The 6,100-nt window shown below is 48.5% G+C and overlaps 1 long non-coding RNA gene across 1 annotated transcript; it reads left to right on the top strand.

Annotated features, from left to right (window-relative positions):
* The first annotated feature begins 2,507 nt into the window (after positions 1–2,507).
* On the top strand, positions 2,508–5,436 carry LOC118176981. The gene is made up of 2 exons (XR_004755621.1): positions 2,508–4,130; positions 4,694–5,436. It is a non-coding gene; the product is annotated as an uncharacterized LOC118176981 (long non-coding RNA).
* The last annotated feature ends 664 nt before the right edge of the window (positions 5,437–6,100 follow it).

Raw genomic sequence — 6,100 nt, 5'->3', positions numbered from 1 at the left:
CTTTAATCCGTGTGTCTTAATGACTGTATGTAGCAGCAGCCCCAGCTTCAGCGCTGCTCCACAAGGGCCTGATCCAACCCCAGGTGCCAAGGGGAGCCCCTGTAATCTCCAGCCCTTTCTGCATCCGATGCAAACCGTCAGATTTAGCAAAAAGCCTTGACCTTGACAAAATTTTCCCAAAATACCGATTAATTTGAAACTAACACCGAGCCCCATGCTGGATATGGAAGGGGTGATTCCTGCTGCCAAATGCTTCGTGCAAAGGGTCTGATTTCCTCTTAGGTTAACACAGGCGAGTGCACTTCTGCCCATTAGGCTACTCAATATTAATTTCGATCTGTACAGGGCTCATTTCAGGGTTCTCTGCTGAGAGCTTTCCTGATTGCGGTGCTTAATTACCAGCCCGGCACTGCCTCATTAGCACGTGCTAGCACGGTGCCAGCCTCCCACGAGTGCTGACCCACAAGCGAGCCCCCGTGCCCCTGTGGCAGGGCTCCTGCCTCCCCGCGCCCCTCTGCCCCCATGCTGCAGCCGCTGCCGAATTCCGGCCAAAGTTTTGTGCTTCCCTTTACTCAGCAGTTTCCAGAGGAAAGCCAGAGAAGGAGAAGGAAAGACAAGGCAAGTCCTTCTTGTTCAGCTCAGCAGGGCCCAGCCTGGAATCAGGGGTGCCAAATCACAGCTTTTAACCAAATCACAGTTTTTAACCAAATCACGGTTTTTAACCTGGGTCTGCCCAAGGTTATTGCTCTCTGTCCTCCTCTTTGTCCTGTGCTGCTGCTAAACTCTGCATTGCAGCACAGTGTTGGGTCTCACTCGCAGTTTGCAGGCACGTGAACACCCACCCATGGAGCACTGCTGTGCAGGTGTGTGGGTGCATGCCGAACACGCTGCTATTTGTGATATATATATATGCATATGAAATAGAAAAGTAGGTTATTTCTTACCTGGCGAGCTGAAGTCTCTGATTGTTGGCTCATATAAAATATTTAGATCATGCACAAGAGATAACTCATAAGATATAATGTCAACGTACAATGGGAAGCTAGTCTTTATTATCCCAGGTGTAAATTTTCACACCTCTTTTATCAATTTTGCAATTATAACTGGGTTTCCCGGTAAAGTAATTTACTATTCACTACTATATGGGATGAAGAAAATGATCATTTATACACCTGCAACTCAATTAAATATTCATCATCCCCAAAAAAAAGGGGGAGAGAGGGTTTAAATCACTTACAAATTGTTCTCCAGATTTTTTTTCTTTAAGAGGAAGAAGTCTGCCTTGTAAAAAGCACAAATTTGATGCAAAAAGAGACAATGGGAATGTAATACACTCGGGGATGCGGCACAGATTTGGCTCATCAGTCATTTGTGTTGTGGGAGTCCAAAACAGTAATAAAATCAACAAAAATCCAGCATTAGCACTAGAAGAGAGGGCTGATTCTCAAGTCAGATGAAAGCAGCATCATTCCAGCTCTGATCAGAGCAAGTAGGTTGTGCTTGGAGAGAGTGGAGCGTAACAAAGTTCGTTCTGGCTTGTGGTTTTGCAGCAATTCCACTACGCAAACACCAACGTGTCCTCGTTTTCGCCTCCTTTGTGATTTTATTATTTTGTGCAAGAAATCTTGGATTTCTCTGTTCAGTTGCAAGCAGAGAATTTTGGATGCACTTTTGTTTTGTGTGTGCACGGGAGGGTATCGATGAAATTTCTTAACGTGAGCCCAGTCCTGCTGGTGCTGGGCGCAGGCGAGCTGCTGCCTCCTTCCAGCGGGAGCTGGCTCTGTCTGTGGCACCTCACCTCCACCCCACATTGGCAGACAGCTCATTTCCAAGGCTAAAGATAAATATAAGATACTTTCCCAGCACTGCAGCTGGCCTCTATGGAAGAAGCCAAATTTCCAGCTGTGAAAAAAAACTCAAAGTCCCAATCAGCATTAATTACTCGGGAGCTTAACTCGCAGCACCTTTCTCCTTCTCTCCTGCTTTGCCCCTGTCCCCTGCCTCTGCTCTGTCAAAGCCCCCATCATTAAACCTGTAATGTCCCGTGGCTCCAAACACGCTTCGGCTGTTGGCTAATTCTCAGCGAGACTTTTATTCCAAAGGCTTCTCCAACAGCCTGATTATATAATAACAGCTTGCTCATTACCCCGAATATAAATAGTTGAAGTATCCCTCGAGAATGGACACAGCTGGTGGAACTTCCCATATTAGCACCGCATTAATATTTATGGCAGCGCTGTGGAAGTATGCAAAATATTGGCAACCCTCCACGCAAAAGTTTACACATCTGTCACTAATGACTCGGCATCACAGGCAGGTTAGGGACTGGGAGAGGGGAGCCCACGTCCCGGCAGAGATCGGGGAGGGACGAGCAATGTGGCAGCCCCGCACCTCGTCCAGCATCGCTTTCTTGGCAGCCAAGCCCCCATTAATACCAGGGAGGGATGGATGTCCCCTGCCCTGCCAGTGCCCCCACGCTCTGTGATTTATGGGGGTTTGTTTTGGCTTATGCAGTGAAATATTAAAGAACGTGATGAGAACCAGCTAATTGTACGTATAACCTTTAAGATGTCTCAGACAGGATTCCAGTCTTCACCTCAGGTTATAAAGAGAAAGTAATGGGGCCATAAAAACACATTTAAGTATGCCTTTAAAGTTTAAGGAGAGTTTAATTGCGGGTGCTGCGGTGCCTGGGAGCACAGCCTCTCCCAGGTAGCTTTTCCCTGGGAGAGGATCAGCGAGGGCCAGGCTGGGCTTTGCTTGCCCCGGGAGGTTTGGTTTGTACTAATAAACATGCCAGCTGTAGGTCAGATGGTAAATGAAAGTGATATTCGATGGCCCGGATCCTCACCTGGCGTAAAGCAGGACCCTCCAGGGCTGGGTTTGAAGCCTGGCCTGGGTGACCTGCGGGGAACCGTGGGTGACCTGCAGCCGGCAGGAAAGGAGCTGCAGCCCTGCCAGGTTTCTCCACATCTCCAGCGCATTTCACAGTGCCCAGGAAAGGAAAGAGGAAGAGGAAGAATGGTTTTTCTTACACTACAAATTCTTTCCCTGTGGCTCAAGATGCAGATCCGCCTGCAGATGACAGCCCGTGCCCAGGCAGCGATGTGCCTTGGTCACTGCAGGGTCCATGGAGAGATTCAAAAAGCACCCGGAGGCCAGAGCTGAGCAGCTTCAATTCTCACTGCACACGTGGGAAGGTGCAAAGCAGAGATCAGCCAAGCTGCTCATTTTATACTGCTTTTTATCTAGAAACTCAGATTTTATCAAGAGGAAGTAGAGGAAGCGAAAGCAAAACCAAGTCAGGAGCACTTCCAACAACTCTATGTCCATGAGCACTTCAGGACTGAGTACATTAGCACCTGTGTTTGCAGGCTTGGGCTCAAGAGCCTCCCCCAAGACAGTTGGCTGAGGACTGATAACTCTAAATGACACCTAAATGTGACCTTAATGACAGACCTACCGGAGCTGCAGGAGGGACACCACCAGAGAAATCACCCTGCCAGATGCAGTGGTGCAGCAGAAGGGCAGTGTTTTGGTTGTGATCCCAATCCGGGCTGCTCCAAACCTGACATCACTGTTCTGCTATTTCACAAGCACTGCCTAGTGCTTGCTCCAGAGCAGGAAGCACTGAAGTTTTGGATATTTGCAGTTTTCTGAAGAATCAGTGTCAAACACACAGCAACCAGAGGCCAACCCGCAGCCAGCTCTGCTCGGGGCTGTCTGCCAGCTTGGGTCTGCGAAGCATCAAGGGACGCGACGTGAGATAGCTTCTTTGCTTCCCAATCAATCAGTCAGTCCCACATTCCCCTCGGAGCCGACATTGACAGGGCAATAAATAACCCGCTGGCAGCAGCACAGGTAGGGCAGGGCTTCTCCGCCTGCCCTGCAAGAGGTCAGGAACGTGGCTGGGGAGGCAGCGCCTGAACCGCGGCTATTTGGGGAGCATCGCTTGCAGGAGGGCTGAGGTTCATCCTGCACATGCACACAGACTTTCCCAGGATCATTCAAAGCTTTATGTGATGCAGAAGCCGGTGATTTTGGTCACCTGCCTGGTTCTGGGCACCCAACATCCCACAGAGAGGGGACAGTCAGCGGGGGCTGGTCCTCGTGAGCCTCTGTCCTCCCAGGTACTCCGGGTGAGATTAATTGATAAAGCATAATCGCTGTATCAGTGCCTTTTTAGCAAAGATAAAGTACATTTCAAAGCTAATTTAGGCCTGCAGACAAATGGCTTAAAGAAGAGCTACTGTACTGAAAAATGTCCGTGTCATTTTTTCCCCAAATCATAGTTTCAATGCACACAGCCTCAGCCTGACATTCTGAATTATGGCTTTTATTAAACATTAGTAATAGAGTGCACTTAAATCATGGTTTCCCTGTAAAAGAGAGATGTGTTCAACTCAGATCTGCACATTTTAATGCCATATTTCTTCCTTTTACTCTCCCCGCAAGATAAATTTACTTACTCCACAAAAATGTTTTGCTGAAAAGAATAATTCATCCTTCAGTGTCCATCTAATGTACCTTGTGAGTAATGTGAAACGATGCAAAAATTACAATGCACCGGCCATGTCTGGAATGCTCAGATGCCTCCGAGTTAGAGGTTATGCACACACACTATTGAAATTAGATTTAACAACTATCATCTTTTACTACGTTGCCTTGATGATTTTTTTTTCTCCTTTTACAGCTTTGATCAGATGCATCCTGAATACATTGCTGGTTGCAAACCGCAGGATCTGCTGCTCTGCAAGCCCTGCTCAGCCCAGTGCCAGGTTGCCAATAGCTGCATTTTAAGTGGGAATATTTGTAGCCACAATTTGCTCTAGCAGGCAAAATTCAGATATTTTGATTTGTGAACCGCAGGACTAAAATCTGCTTTATCCTCTGCACAGTGTGACTCTCCGTGTGGTTTCAAGGATCACTAGCTGTGACAAGGGGATGGGGATGGCTGGAAAATGACGCGTGAGAGGGCCAGCTGATGCTCCTGTGTCACGAGGGGTCCGTGGAGGAGCCAAAAGTTGAGATGGTGACTCCAGGTTGGCATTGGGGCACTGTGCAGGCCAGGCAGCTATGGAAATGGTATCCCCTTAGTACTCTTTTTTGATCTGCTGAGCTCCCAGGTGCTTACAAAGTGAGCAAGGCACGGCTGTGCAGCCTCAGCACAGGCTGGATGGACCAAGGGCTCTCATCCCACCACGTCCCCACCTCTGGCACTAGCACAGGGCACGGCAGCTCCCTCGTACCTATATTTCTGCTCCGGACCCTCCAGGTGCACACAGAGACAGGAGCAGAGCCAGCCTTGCAACATGACCTTTAATTAAAGGACAGCACCACGCCGCTGAATCGATGTCCCTGTGCCGGGAGCTCTGCATCGGAGCTGCATTGCAGTGTCAGCATGGGGCCGGATCCAGCTGCAGCTCTCACCTGCATCCTCCACGACCTACTGACCGCAGGCTGCCAGCAGACCTGCACCACTGCTTGGGAGGGCAGGTTTAACACTGTAAAACATCTATAGATAACAGGGCTGGTGAATTTCCTGCAGATACTAATGCTGGAGTTTAAATCAGGGGAAAGACCTGGATTTAGTAAGAACTGCCAATATTTTCTTTTAAATTTTTTTTTCTTCATGTATCAGTGGCACGGTGCAGACATTAACTAATTGGTCCCCCAAGACTCCTCCAGCATTGACAAGCGAAGCAGCATCCCTCTCCTGCCAGCTCCTGGTCCCTGGGGGTGGCTGCAAGCCCCATCCCCAGCAGAGCTCCCAGGACTCCCCAGCCTTCACGGCAGGGCTGGAACTCACACGAAGGCACCGCAGGAATATTTATCACTTACAGGGCTTATTTATTATTATTATTGTTTTTTTTTTTTTTTTGCATTGTTACCTGCAAGTCCCAGCAGGGTTATGATCCCATTATAGAAAGCCTATAGGAAAACCAGTCTCGCAGATTGTTTGTAAGAGAGCTATAAAAATGTGACTAAGCGAAGCAACTTCACGTATCGCACTCAGCAGTTTAGCGACGTGAAATTTCTGATGGCATCTCTGTTGGCTCTGCTAACAATTCAGATGCGCTCAGAAAAGGCCTGCCTGAGT

The sequence above is a fragment of the Oxyura jamaicensis genome, chromosome 20 (genome assembly GCF_011077185.1).
Source record: "Oxyura jamaicensis isolate SHBP4307 breed ruddy duck chromosome 20, BPBGC_Ojam_1.0, whole genome shotgun sequence".
Classification (NCBI taxonomy): Eukaryota; Metazoa; Chordata; class Aves; order Anseriformes; family Anatidae; genus Oxyura; species Oxyura jamaicensis.
The sequence above is the reverse complement of the archived record's forward strand: the minus strand, read 5'-3'. Positions and strand labels throughout refer to the sequence as shown.